The sequence below is a fragment of the Lates calcarifer genome, linkage group LG1, assembly GCF_001640805.2.
Source record: "Lates calcarifer isolate ASB-BC8 linkage group LG1, TLL_Latcal_v3, whole genome shotgun sequence".
Classification (NCBI taxonomy): Eukaryota; Metazoa; Chordata; class Actinopteri; family Centropomidae; genus Lates; species Lates calcarifer.
In genome coordinates, this window is record NC_066833.1 from 14,444,963 (window position 1) to 14,461,010 (window position 16,048).

Below are 16,048 nucleotides of genomic sequence, written 5' to 3' on the forward strand. Positions count from 1 at the left end.
TTTTAAATTTTCCATGTAAGGCTTATGAACAGTATGCAGCCAATGTAGATTTGGCAGATGCATACTTTTTAATACAACTGATTTTCATTCAGCTAAGGCCTGGCCCTGCCCTGCAGCAAATATTTCAGTGCCCATTGTGATGCAAATCTTCTTTTATCTGGACCATCCCATCATTCAGGACTCCATACTCTTAAGCGCTCTATATTTTCCAGTTGAAGCTGCACCTAACCAAGATGGGGTTTTCAGTGAACTGGGTGAAGAGCTCTCATCCCTGTTCAGCCAGCAGGCATTGTACCTAACTGGAGCTGAGCTGTGCCACTCATTCCACTTGATATCAGCACCTAGAGGCAATATAATAATCCAATTATTTCATAAAGTGCAACACACGCCTGCTAAGCATTAAGGCCGCTACTCACCCAAGGGTTTCACTGGTGCTCCTGCACATGTGGGGAGGCTTCGGGATGTTTCTTAAGAATGGACATAGGCATAAATTTTCACACCATCACATGACTATCTCTTTTGCAGTCAACTAACATATGGGAAGGTGTCCTACTATCTGATGGTTTTCACAGGCTCATCCCTAAAAGAGAACATGTAGAATGAGAGCAGCTGGAGAGGGATGCAGTCATGCAGGAGCATGTTGTTCAACACTTGAATGCATTGTGAGGACAGACAACTAAGCAGTGACATTTCTATATTAACAGGTAGGCTGAGGTGTGGGGTTGATTGTTGATTGCTTTACCATGTTATGCTGAATTATGCTACCACAGTGGCTGGTTATCATGTTTTTTGAGGTCCTGTCCTATTTAAAATGTGCGATAGGCAAGAAAGCCTGTTTTCAGGGAGTTATTCTGGATGCTGAATGGCCTTGACAAGAAAATGCTGTGTCCCACTCTGTGCTGAAAACGTTCCTGTTCAGGCCACCATCTATGCTTATGACACAAGGTAGATGCAATGACATGTTATGTTGCATGTAATTATTAGGACTGGTGTAAAGAATGCATTGTGCACCATCCATTCATAACTGGGCAGTCCTGCTGACAGAATTGCATGATGTGATTAGCATCTATTCATTTCCTCTGAACTGGGAACAGGCTAAATCAGAGTCAATCACTGACCCTTTCAGACAGATACCAAGGCCTGAATGATGCAGAGGATTAGCTGTCTCTGCCATTGCCTTGTTTAGTTCCTGTAATCATAACCCAGAAAATGGCTGCATAAACTACACAAAGCCATTAATCACTCCACGCAATTTTCTATCCTACTGTAACCCCTTCCTATACAAAGGCTTTCATTTCCTGTTCAATCTCCTGACAGAAATCCAATCAACAGTGGATCATAATTTATTCACTCTTGGAGAAAGAATCCCCTTCAAGTACATGAAGACATCTCATTATTTTTAACACAATACACAGATGAATGAGACAAAGCCCATATTTTTGTGTCAGCAGGTAACAGGAAGTGATTGACAATGTATGAAAACATTCATAATTCCTAAGTAAATATTCATTAGTTTCCTTTCTTATTAAAAAAAGATTAGCTGTCCTTTTTTTGGTCTTTATCACAAGTACAACTTACATGTTTCTTACTGACTGCTGGTCAGTCAGGAAGACGGCTGTGCTGACTGTGGTTAGTAAGTCAACAGTGAAGAACCCCATTTAAACTGTTGGTAATTCTTATCCTATCTAAGCATCATATTGTTTTGTACACAGTTATAATAGATTATTGTTTTCTAATCTGGAAAAGTAAAGAGACATTACAAAATACATTTTTTCAACATAGCAAAAAGTCAAAAAAGTATATGTACATTTTCAATGTAAATTTCTGTCAAGTTTGCATCACCAATATACAGTACAGGCAGTCTTTTTTGTACTTGCAAAATGTGTTATGTAGTAAAGAGTTCAACAATAAGACTTTCTTTGAATGAACTCTGAAGCAGCATAAAAGATATGCCATGTGCGTTCTCCTGTGGAAAACCAGTTATGTTCAGTGCTGCTAAATCCAGCAAATATTGTGCATAAGCTGAGTAGGAGCTAAGAAAGTTGTTTTTTTTTTTTTCTTTCTTCCCTCCGGCTACAGTCTGGGTTGTTCATCAGCATGAGTAATGATTGTGTCTGCGTTTGATAAGAGCATTTACTGCACCTCTGGAATTAAAAAATCAACTGATGCATGAAATAAACAAAAGACAGACTATGATATGGCTTCTCCTACCCACCAATTACCAGGCAGTGAAATGTAGCATTCATAATCACATAGATGCTAATACACATCACTAACCCTCTGTGACTTAAACTCCCTACAACTTGATTTATCAGATTTATTCACTCATGTGTAGGGAGTGAGGACTATGATCAGGTGTATCAGATGGACACAGATGATTTTCTGCTCAGCTGTATTCACTGTGGGGCTACACTGTAAAACTTCCTACAGTATATTAAAACTACATTACATAGTGACTAGTATTTTCAAAAAAAAAAAAGCATCATAACCATATTTTCTGACCTTATTCAATCAAGTAGTCTCAATGAAACTGAGAACCTGAAAGCCTACTTAGATTTTTAATTTTTAAATCAAATGTTGAATATTAACCTTGTATGTAAGTCTGCTGTCAAGCCAGATTCGTAAGTATTTGTAAGTCAGCAAGAGTGTTATGAGTACCATGTCCAGGCCACATAAATTATACCATTTGCATAACAACAGATATTGAAGTACTGATTACGAGGGATACTGTCATTTATACATAATATAAATAGTAATGACTAATAATAGACCTCTGTGCATGATAAGAGTGCTTAACTCATCATCAGCCACTACAGTTCTCCCTAAAGGTTGTAGTTTATTAAGCAGACTAAATTGTTTTACATCCAGAGCAGAGACAGTGTCAGCAGTCACTGAAACTGCAGCTGTAGTCATGCTGCAACTTAGGTGAAAACCTGACAACTGTAACCGATTACATGAACCGATAAAAGCATGAAATTGTAAATTAAACAAGGTGTCTAGGTGTTTTGCCAGAAAAAGGAGGTTTAGATATCTGACAGAAGCTATTGAGATCATTGACCACCCTCACATATCGTAAATGTTATACATGACACATGATTGATGAACAAAGGTAGAGAGGTCAAGATTTTTACTCATATTATAGGATCATAATAATAATAAAAGAACCGATGCAGGCAGAATTTCTTTCACTGGAGAGTGATACATGTATTTCCCACTGGATATAAATCAATTAACTGTGATCCACTTCATTTAATAATCAACACTTCCACAAATTTCAAACTTTTATGCTGGCAATTTATGCACAAAGGGGATATGTCTCATTGCACCACCAACAACACAAGTTTATTGTGCAATGTGCAGCAGTGCCTCCACAATTGAATTGTGTCTCTCCTTTGAGCTATGACATAAAGAGAAAGGAGACTGAAAACAGGTTTAAACTCACACCTCTATTGATTTATCCTTTACTGCTTGAGATTTATGAATTATTGTAAATCTGATGGTGTCTCTCATAATACTGCCACAGGCTTTTTAAATCAAGCTGACAGACTTATTATTGTGCTCCGGCAGAGAAGGCAGCGTAGCATGGAGGAATGTACCATCCCTGATCTAGGTAGAGAAAATATTACCCCACATTCCCCAGTGGTGAGAAGTTGTTGCACCAGAACTATGTCCCCAAACAATTGCCATGGCACTCTCCATTACCAATGAAATAGCATCAGCCTAACAATAATGGAATCTGGAGCCACCCACACTGTAGATCAGTCCCACCAGCTTAGCTGATATTGCATGACTTCTCTAACACACTAATAAATATTATAACAGCACTGTCACACTTTACAGTAGGCTGTACATGCTCAGGAACATGTCTGATGATACTACTGATTCAAGTAATACATTAATAATAGATGCAAGCCATAAGGGAAACTAAGTAATAGGCAATGTGTTGGGTTAAGGCCACTCTTCTGCTTGCAAGAACTAGCAAACTGAAAATAACTGAAGTTCAGTTTTTGCCACTATGTAAACACACACACACACACACACGCACACACACACACACACACACAACAAAAACTCTTGAGGGATGGAAAAATGAATGAATTATGCCATAAATGCATCCAATCATCATCTATGTTTGCACTGAAAAAGAATCTGAAAAGTGACTCTCTTACATAGCCCATCATACTACACTTGAAAAAGCCCCATGCAATATAAGTGCTCGTCTTAACTCAGAAGAACAGCCTAAGCTGCATGCCTCATGAATAAAACTGCAGTCTTTAAAATGTCCTTCTCTCACTCTTCCCTGTCCTTCCACTAGGTATTTTATGAAGTATTTTTAAAACCACCATTATGCCTGAAGTAGAGGGAATATGTCTTGGTTTCTAATGCACCAAATCTACCTGATATGCCGATAAGTTTTATCTCTGGCACCACTAAAAATGAAAATATGTCTGTATTATTGTGAGCTGCCACTCAGTTTTATCAGAACCAGTCAGCTGCCCTCAGAACAGTCCATGGCATCTATGCTGTTTGATAGTAAAATGTGTTTTTTTTTTTTTTTTTTTTTTTCTTTTATGAGCTCAGACTGAGATTACACAGATCTGACTGTCCATTATTCACATTCCAATTTTGGAAACACTGCAGATAAGACAAGGGAGTACAGAGAGAATAACATTAAACAATTTGAACACAGGTTCAGTTGAAATAGTCAAAGAAAAAAAATATGAATCCTGACTGCTGGAAACATTCATCTGTTCTGAGATAAGTGTGGTATATTTGATTAATGCAGAGGTGTATTCAGCTCTGTGGTGTCAGTGCTTAGTACTGTGGCTTTAACTATTAGTAGATTAGGTTACAGCTGTGTATCTGCAGAGGGTCACTGCTGCACAGTCTGCATGACAGACTATAACACTGTCAGACTCCACAGACTCTGGGTAGCCTGTGTGGTTTCCTGTAAATGGATAAACAGGCAGGCAAATCAATCATTTGTCATGCTGATAATATCACTGATGAGATTTCTCTCCTGGCTTTGTCATTTAATTTTACCGAATAATTCTCAGAGTATTTGAGTTGTGATGTGCTAACAATTTCAGCTAGGTGTACTGCAAATATGTTCCTTTCTGAGTCATGTCTTGTGATTCACTTGTTTTTTTGACTGCTACCAGGCCACCATTTGGTTGGCTAGTTGTCAGTTGGTCCACCACTTTGATAGACCAAATATGTCAAAAACTATTGGATGGATTACCATGTGCATGCACTCATGGTCCCAAGAGGATGATTCCTGTAGATACTGGTGATCCCATAACTTTTCTGCTAGGGCCACTACAAGGTTGACATTTTAGTCTTTTAGTAAAGGGTCTGGACAACTATTGGATGAAATACAATGTAATTTGATGAAGATGTTCACGTCCTCCGCTAAGCCTCATATTGTGTTTCGTGCTAATAAGCAATAGCTATCAAATTCACATGCTACACCAAGATGGTGTAACATTGAAAACATTATACAGCCTCATTGCTTTGTCATTGTAAGCATTTAACACCCAAGCACAGCCTCAGAGAGCTGTTGGAGCGGTTGCAGACTCTTAGGCTTGTTTTCTTTACTGACAGGTTAAGTAACACTTCACAGTGATCACAATAATTCAACATGCCATACATCTACTTAGTACTATTTAAAATAGCATAAATGAATCCCTGTGATAACTATAGCTGTATTGATTTATACAAACAGTGACACAGAGACAGCAGTAGAGCACTTTCTTTGCAATTTACCTCAGGAAGACATAAGTTTATCCAGAAAGCGAGTCACACACTGTTCTAACATGACACACGTCACAGCTGTATCTTTTAATGAGGCATAATTGTGTTGACTTTTAGAAAAAATCTGTGGTGAAATTTTCAGATGGGTTGAGTGTGCTGCCTTCCTCCTTACTTGCACAGAAAATTGTGTAAGAAGTACCTACTTAGTTGTTGTGCATCAGTAATTACTCTGTCCTTTTTTCCCTGGGTCAGCCACATCGCCGAGGGTAGAGCAGGGGTAAATGCTGATGGGACCAAAGCAGTGGCCACAATCCCATTTGAGCAGTCACTGGTACTTTGCCTTAAATGCTTTTCAATCTGCTGGAGATCACATTAGGCTGCTCCTTCTTATCGACTCATCTAAAGAGTTTATGTCTTCATCTAATTAAGGACAGTGCTTCCTTAATAGCTCAATGCTTAGGCTGAGTTATTTCATAAGTGTGTAGCTTGGCTAACACGCCACTATGTGTTACTCCACTGTCATCTTAAAATTATACTTTAACACCACCCAGGTCTGCCTTGTGCCATGGCAATAACCGTGGTTATTGTCATAAGAGATGTAGATAGTGTCACAGCTACGCTAAGGGGATAATCATCTTTGTCATAGTTTTAGTCATTATGTGCATTAAAACAGAGGTTGTAGAATATCAATAATCCTATCCTGGATTCTCTCCATATGCACTGTAGGCTTACAGCGGCGAGTGTCTGTTTCTTAATATATTGTATCCCCTACCTGGGAGACTTAGTGAAGTTGACAGGATCACAGTTCAGGCAGATATGAGATGGGTCCAAGGTGTCTCCTGCCAAGGCCCTGCCAGCTCAGCCTGTTTCCATGCTGCTCTGGGTGTCACGAGGGCAAAGCCTCCTATTTAGACAAGAGAATGAAAGATGGGGCTGAGATGTTTTATGCATGTGAATGCAGGGGAGGCAGGCATCTGCACTAACAAGCCAAGTCCCTTTCACAGGGCAACACACTGGCCTGTCTTCTCTCCTCACAAATATAGACTGAACTACTGCGGGGAACAGAGCTGATTCCCGAGTTGCACTGCAAAGAACTCTTTTTAATGTATTTGTTATATTAACATTTTGCCAAATTTGCAACAAAGTTATACATAAGTCATCAGTACATATGACAAGGAATTCTACTTAAAGCAGTTCAAGGCAGCTCTTCTATTTGTTGTTCTGCACAGAATGTTGTGGGTCCTTCCTCAGAGGAACTATATTCTCAGCAGTGACAATGTTATTTGGATTTTTAGGGAAAAAACAGCATGTGTTTCAAATGTAACCACTCTCACACACACTGTCTTGCCTAAGGACACTCTGACAGAAGGAGCCCAGAACTGAACCTCAAAACAACCCACTCGTTGGACAATAATTAGCAGAGAGTTCCTCATCATCATCATTATTATTATTTATTATTATTATTGTTACATAATTTAACATGACAATTCCTATTTTCTTCAGACATTTGCATTTTTGTTTGACAGTTGACAGTGTAGTGAAACAGAAAACACAACAGGAGAGAGGAGATGACGTAAAAACTGAGGATACTGTGGTTATGTAGTTTATAAGCATATAAAGTGGTTTGTTTATATGCTTATTTACTTGTGTTCCTTTCCAATTAATTTTGTTAGCTGAATTTAAATGTCATCACTTGAAGTTGCGACAGAGAGTAAATAGTACATGTCTCACAGCTGGCTTACAGTTACTTGTCAGTTAGTGAATTCCTTTTTTACACTTGGTCTCTGCCTAAATCAATATTGAAATCCAAATGTCTGCAGGGTTTTCTGTTAACCAGTTGTCATCCCAATTGAAATATTTAAACTATGTGTATCTTACTCCCTTTTTTCTGTCCTTGTACTGGTTCCCTCTTCTACCACCCTACTGATACTAGTGGCAAATAGCTCTCAGGGATCTCTGAATTTCCTGCCATTTATACAATAAAATTTGATTTCATGGATTAGATCATTGCCAAAGAGGTTTTACATATCAATATATAACATCTGCATTTTTCTCACTTGCCTTTGCTTGCTCTTGGTTTGCTTCCATCGATAAACAATTTCTGAAATCCTTCCAACTGGGCACCTTTGCAACATATGAAGTGGAAAGCCTTCATTCAGCAGGTTTCCCCGCAGATGAATAAGAGAATCCTCTCCTGTCTGCCAGGCAAAGTCCACTATTGTGACTGTTCTGCCTATGAGGACTTAGTTGGTCATCAAATTTGTATAATAAATAACCCTTCAGCTGAACTGCATTTACTCGCAGAATGGGCCACGTGCCAAAGAAGGTTGTTGAGAATAAAAGCAGCAATAAACCAGCCAGTCTGTCATTAAGGGACTGTTCAGAAGAGGAGCCAATCTTCTCTTTCTGTTTGTTGTTTTGATGAGCCTGTTGCTTGTGTTATCAGCTTTCTCTGTTCTGTGACTACAGATCAGCTTCTGTCAAACCACGCTCACATTTTGGTCACCACCCCATGTGTTTGATCTGTACATTTGATCTCTGTGTCAATAAAAACAAAAAAAGTAAAGATACACCACACTGGAAAGTCAAATGGCATGTCTAAAAATCTAACTCAAGTAACAAGAAAGCATATCATTAATCTTTCAGTTGTCATGGATACAGAGGTTCATTACATTTTCTTAAATTAAACAGCCAAATGGAGTATGAGCAAGTATTAAATATAAAAGCCAAATAGTTTATTATGGGTTATTTTATATGCATGTTGTTGTGAAAGTATGGAACAAAGACCTTCAGTCAATGCCAAATATTTGAAAAAGATAACACATAGTAAATATTGTGTATTTTTGTTAAATGATGATCTCTTGAATTTAATTTAACACCAGCTCTCATATGCATTTTGTGTAGGCTGTTGGTATATTGATATTCCTATTAAAATGTTTCTAAAGAGAAAAACTGATTCATTTCAATTCATTACTACTATACAGAGGGTGCACTGAGCGCTTTATTTCATTAGAGTGATAAAGTTGTGAATAATTAAGCAGCCAGTCCAGCTTTTATAACATGCAGGGCTCATTTCAACCATCTTCAAAACATTAGACTGGCCCTATTCACAGGCAGACCTCATATTAGAACCCAGTTAATGTTTCTGCATCAAATTATTCAGAACAAACACAAGAGCTGGGGAATGCCAAAATAGGAATTAAGAATTAATTTGTAGGGTAATTGTGATGCAAATTAAGGGAGATGTCTACCCCAAAACTAAATTCACATGAGCTTTTCTTGTGATCTTGGGGCAGCATCCCCATTGTCCAGAGTAATAATGTTGACTGACAGAGACAGATTCTATGACAGTGCACCTGGTGATTATTAGGGATATTTGTGAGCACAATGTGTTGCAAATTTTCCATACTAGGACATGTACCTTTGACTGAAAGAACAATCTTAGAGATTCCTTGGAGCTCAGAAAACCACAGACAAACATCAAATGCATTTGGAGGTGGACTTCCCAATTAATATTCTTGATTTAAGAGATGATCTTTTACAGATGTTATTAGTATTCATGGACACACCACAGGAGACAGCATTAAGAGCACATTGTACAGCCAAGTGAAAAATTAAATTCCATGTCCACTCTATTAGCTCTCATATTAATTGGCTGCAAACACATTTATTGAGCAAACAACATCAATCAACAACATGTGTGTGGTAAGACAACTGGAACATGTATTTTGTAAACTGTAAATGGATGATTAGGAATGGTTGTTGATGAATGAACAAAATCGGGAACCTGGAAGTAGACGTCTTCCACGTTTTGATTGATTCTAAATGTGCAAATCAGCAGGCAGGGTTTAAACCACTGACAGCTAGGACTGAGGCTCCTGTGTATGTGGCATGCACCAGCCTATCTCACAGTAGGCCACTGTACCAATATTCAGTAGCACAGAAGAAGGTAAGGGAGGCTAAGTAGTATGCTGCTATACAAAGGAGCACAGCAGTAACAGTGAAGTAATGTCTACATACATTATGCACTGTCTTCATTTTATGCCAGTATATGCTGATTATTGTACTAATACATACACATACATAAACAACATACATATAAAACGTTTGCAGTCTCACTCTAAAAATACTTTCAGACATCGGTTCCATGCTGAGTGGTTATAATGGTATTATGTTTTATCAGTCTGTAACAGCTGTGGCAGTGGTAAGTAATATTTTTCTATCACTTACTTTTAATGTCAGACAAAGCTTCCATATTAACTATAGTGGGCTTTCATCTAGCAAGACCAATGGGAGACAGACATATGCTGTGTAATGGAGGTCAGTGGAGCAGAAATAGACTCAATCTTACATTGGGGTTAAATATGTAAAGAAAAGAATTCATGAAAGTATACACTATGATAAGCATTACAATCTAGTGACACTTTGCTAACTATGTACTAGCAGCAGGTTGTTCCATGTGTATAATGTGATGACATACAGCAGTGAAGACCAGTCCACCATTAACTCTCCTTGTATAAGAACAGATAAATTAGGATGCCTGTTGACCTTGTTCATTATGTAAATAGAGTATGCTGTGCCTGGGGAAAATCTATTTGTCACAGTTTGCTCTCTAGTTCTTGCCATCGCTCTACTCGCTGAACAATTAGTCAACAAGTCGGGAATCAGTGGGTGTTTATGTTTGGGAAGTACTTTCATAAGAGGATAAGGGCATGAATATTAATAGCATCCCAGATGTCGAGCTTGCTGCACCTTACATGCACTTAACAGTTAAATGCGTTTGCATTTCATTTGTAGGCCCATTTAAAATGCAGTGTCTCTTGCGGTGGAACACCTGGTCTTATTAGTATAGTGCACAAATTCAACATTCTGCCATCTGCAGCAGTGATGTCAGCACCTCAGTGGGTAACTATTCCCACCTCTACATCTCCCAGAATCAGTGATGTGAGATGGAAGAAAGAGAGCTGATGAAGAAGGGAATGAGCAGAATGAGAAATAGAGAAGATGAAAATCCCTGTGGTGAGAGAGGTTTGATTCTGCTGGAAGCCAGCGTTCCCATGAGAAACAGTTTCTGAGCAACAGAGATGGGGAATATGGAGAGGGGCCGTGTGCAGTAACTCTTCTGTATGCCACTGGCTAATTATCAACCCAACAAGGGACAGCCAGCTGTTCACATCTACCACACACCATTAAACTAATATCACACATTAGCATGAGGAATATTTGCCTGCCTTCTTGGAAAAGGGAAGCATTCATAATAACTGACTAATTAAATGGGTTTGCATGTCTTGGAGTGAGGCTAAGTTAAGATATTTTGACATTCAAAACAACAAAACAAATCAAAGTGCTATTTAGAATACAATATTTATCTGTGATCCACACGTGATGAACAGGTTTGCCAAATACCTATTGTTATAGTTTTCAGGTGCATTGTCCAATCCAGTCAGATTGGTCAACAATCATCCTGTAAATTACATTTCAGATTTTTTTACATTTTCAGAATATGAATAATAATATTTATTGTGGGTCCCTTAAATGGCTGAAGCATAATAGCACTGGAGCTAGGACAATCGCTGTGAATTGTGAATGCAAATCACCAGAGCATTTTGAGCTTAAGATATAGCTCACATTATCATCGCACTTAAGGGGCCAGTATACTCCCTCTGAGACGCTTGTCAGATGGTCGAATAGCTCTGTTTCACCTCCGGGGGGTTGGGGGTGGGGGGGTGTCATGATAACTGAAACTCCAGATGATGAATGCCATGGTTTTTCTTTTTCTTTTTCTTTTTTTTTTTAAATGCAACATCCATTGATTAAATATAGATAAAATTATATATATATATATATATATATATATATATATATATATATATATATATAGATTTTGCATTCACATTGCTAGTAAACAGTCTTTATGTAGCCCCTATGGCCAGACACTAATTGTTGTTTGTGCAGTAGTCAACCACATTTACAATGCTGTCATCTTATTAGAGGACACATGTGGACCTGCAAATTGATTACATGTCAGTTCGCTGGGAGGTTTCTCACAGTCCTATATGCTATATACAGTATAGGATTAAAGAATAGCATGTAATACAGTATAATTGGGTTAAATAATACATTATACAGGATTACCTATTCTTTCTTTTTATGATTTATTGATCATAATTACACTAATCGAAGAAAGATGACTTGATGTGGATGGCTGAGACAGTTAACCAAGATAGTAAGGTCTTAATTGAAATTCATACTGAATAAAATCAAAATACACAGAATAATTAAGTGTAGACTTTCACATTTAATGTATTCAAATGTTGCATTCAATATATTCTGTTAATGAGTTTTGGTATTTATCTGTTTTGACTGCTGCTCTGTTGCCACAACAGCAGTTTGGTGTACTCCTCCTCTGCTTTGGTCGGCTTTACTGAGGTGAAAACATAACCCTAAGGTTTAAGAAACCATTTTCATCTGCTCAGTTTTCTCTCTTGAAACACAACATTATCATAAAGCATACCTGGTCCTGTAGGAACAGAACAACAAGGGGGAAGATTACAGAGGTGGCAGCTTGTGATCATTATCATTTGGGGACATTATGGTTATGTTTACCATATAACAACCCACTTCTGCCTGCTAATTGCCCATCATTAGATAGACTTTATTTCTCTGATAACACCAATGTGGCTGTATCTTAGTGGGGAAATTAGAGCAGACTCAAAATATGAACATAGAACATATAAGCATTATTTCTAACTGAAGCTCTGACAGGCATTTGTCCTTTACCAAGATGTACTTATATTGACTGCATAATCCATATATGCTTTTGTCTAGATCAGGTATTTCAACCTCAAGGGCATACTGTATTTTTCACAGCATGTTAAAACACGCCTCAACAACCATAATACAAACTGGATCTGGCATTAGTGGTGTGAGATTGCCATGACAACTGGTTTACTGCTGGTTCTCTGCGGATCAGGTCAAATTCTAGTTTAATTGTGCCCAACTCATGGAAAATCAGTATTCAAAACTTTAGTGTGAAAAAAAACTGCTTGTAAACATTTCATTCAGAGATCCTCAAAAAGATGTCTTTTGCAGGCACTAACATTGGTGGCTACTAATACTGGCAGCTAATAAAATGTATTGCTTCCTCCTTACAGGCGTTCTAGGTTTTTGTAACAACTATGGTAAGAATTCTGTCTGAGCCAGCAAAGGCCACAGTTTAGTAGTTAAAATTCCCAGGGGTTAGTGTAATTTTAAATGACTACCAGTGAATACATTCTGCTCATGACAGACACCCTTTGATAGCCTTTGTATGTATTGTCCATCAATCTAATTGGCTGCCAAAATGCTGGGAAGCACTAAACCTTATGAATATTGTGAAATCTGAGAAGGTTCATGCTGTAACACACTTGTAAAGCCAACTCAAAGTACTCAATACTAGTAATCATTATGACGTTTCTCTGAGCAGCAGTGGTGCTCGGATGGCACAGTAAGTGGATATGGGTGTCATCTGCGCAAAGGAATTTAAAAGATTGCCTCAAATGATTAGAATGATGCTGAACCCAAACACAATTCGAGTATCATTAAAGAGGATGTACTAAGTGAAACAAGACTGATAGTGAAATTTAGTGATAATGAGTCAGCCAAAGGTTTTGTCACATCAGCTCTAAAAGATATACACATAAATATTTTAATATCATTCTCATCAGTCCTGTATATTGGCAGGAGCAATTTAAGCCCCAGAAGTTCATTCTATAATGACTGCAAATACTTTAATTTACAATAAGTTATTGTACATCCTGTTGAGCCATTTAGCGACTGTGTAGACTGTTTTCATTTTAATATTTATATTGCTAAAAGGTAATACAAAGTTGAGCATACACATCTGGAGGACTGTTTACATGAGGAGGGAGTAAATGTATTCAAACTGAAAACAAAATGAACGATGAACAAAATCTGGCTGGCTCACATTGTTATGTGGACACGTGCTCGCCAAGGACTGGATACGTGTTCAAGAGTAGCAACTGCGTGAATATAATACATTCTGACTGCGTGAATACAAAGTCATTCATACTCAAACCTAATGATGGTGATATCAGTTAGTCTATCCAACTATTTCGTCCAGAATAAAGACATCATCTAAACAACTACTGCACAGATTGCTATTATATTTGCTTGGACATTCATGGCCAACAGAGACTAATTCTTTAACAGTTTCTTTGTGAAGCCACACTTGGGAGGTAAAACGACACCTTTAGTAGTCAGCGCTAGCAATAATCTGATTAGTATGCCATTCAGTACTTTCTGTTTCATCTTATGCTAAATTGAGCCTGCAAACATACAGTGCTTAAGTGAAATGGTGCTCATTAAAAGCATACAAATAAATATGCATGGACATTTAATCGATTTTCAAAAAAACACTGTCTTAATCACAACATACTGTTGTGAGAGGTTTGGTTCCTTGGCTGGATTCTTAGTAGTGTTATTTCAAATGTCAGTGGGATTTTTAATGACATTTTCTTATTTCTAGCAGAGAACACAGGAGGTCTGGTTTCACTTCAGCTCCCTATAACAAATTCTTTCTTGTGCAAATTAAACATGCGTCAGTCAAAAAAACATACTCTAAGAACTCCCGTCAAAAAAGCAAACAAGTGTATGTCCCAAAATGTCAAACTATTGCTCATGATGCACACTGGTATTGTTGGGTATTTAAGACAGTCATTGAATCACTCATTTATTCGTACAACTTAGTCACATATTACAGAATAAAATCCAGTATATTGCATTTGATTCATATGCCAAATTGTCCCTCCAGGCTGTCTCTCCACTTCAACTCTATTTGCATGTCTAAAGCAGCAGAGTCATTAAGAGGCAACCAACCACAGCGACACAGTCTCAGAGCTCAGTACCTCCCCGGAGCTGCTGAAGCATCGTCAGCCTTTGGAGAAAGCGAATCAGAGAGTCTTTACAGGTCCCCTATGGGAGGAGAAGAGAGCTCTTATTCTAACTCGGTGGAAAATGCCAGCACCCACAGGGGCACCGTTACACACAGCTGGGATAATAAGTATCACAGGGAGACCCACGATCCACCAGCAAACTGAGACCAGAGCCTATTCACCGGTGCCACCAAGCTGACTCATCCCAAAAAACCAATGAATCTTTTTTTTCCCCTTGCTTTAGAGGGGCTATTTGAATGTCTGAATCAGTGTGCCATGTAATACAGGATGTGGTTTATAGGACCACAGGGGAAAGTGGATGGGGTGATGCTATGAGATGCACTCTCTCAAAGGCTGGTTTGAATTGAAACACTTAGGCACACCATCCCACACAGGCTAAAGAAAGCTTCCAGTTTGAAATTAATATACTGTTTCATACTTTCTTTAACCATTTACCACACATTACCACCAATTATGTAGCTTTAAGGTGGTTAAAATCACCTTATTCCACACTGTCTGACAAACTTGGTATTCCCTATATACAATATATACATGAGCCAAAAACTCTATATGATTTACATATAAAATGGAAATATTCTAAATGCTTTGTGGACCATTTCACATGTATAAATTTCCCCAAATATATTTTGCATATTTAGAAATTTAGGGATCATGAAATCAAACAATCTGAATTGTCTGACGTCCAGTTAAGGCAGAATCTGTATATTGATGCCTATACTTTATATTTCCTGTAGAACAATGAGGGAAGCTTCTGTAGAATCAAGATGATTTAAGTGCAAACTCTCATCATGATATGACGACCAAATGATTTTACCGACTCTACCAACTTTACAGAATCTGCAAGACTTTTTTTTTTTTCTTCTTAAAGTTGAGCTGTGGATCAGCCAGAGAGACATGAGCTCACATTGTTATGGAGTCAAATCAGCAGGGGATTGCAGGAGCTCAAGTCGAGGATTAAATTCGTCACAGTAAAATTGTACTAGTAGTGTTCATTTAAAGGCACAACTAGTACTTAGCAAGAGCTGCGTTGTTAAACACGAAATTCCCTGCTAGAGACATTAACACAAAGTCCTTTATCAAGCATAACCCTACTTCCATGGCAGAGGAAAATGCATGCTTCACCTACACAAAAGTCTTGATTCACCTGAGGCCCTCCCTCCCCTCCTACAATATGTTTCTTCTCTTTCTCCTCTCTCCCACTAGCTCTGGCTCACTCTGCTCTCACCCTCTCTGGCATTCAGTTTAATAAGTTAGCATGAATGGCTGTGACCAAATATAATGCAAAGGACCTGCTAGTAGGCTATAAATGTAGCCCTAATGGCTAAACCATTATAACATTT

General features: G+C 38.2%; 1 protein-coding gene across 2 annotated transcripts in view; it reads right to left on the reverse strand.

The window, feature by feature from the left end:
• The window catches only part of bard1 (BRCA1 associated RING domain 1), a 103,648-nt gene that overhangs the window by 38,110 nt on the left and 49,490 nt on the right, over window positions 1-16,048 (reverse strand). The window contains exon 13 of one of the 2 annotated variants that reach the window (XR_007813217.1): window positions 417-580. The gene's annotated coding sequence lies outside the window, so the exon portion shown is untranslated. Of the gene's footprint in view, window positions 1-416; window positions 581-6,527; window positions 6,659-16,048 lie in introns of those variants that run through there. The other variant, XR_007813219.1, reaches the window with a different exon arrangement.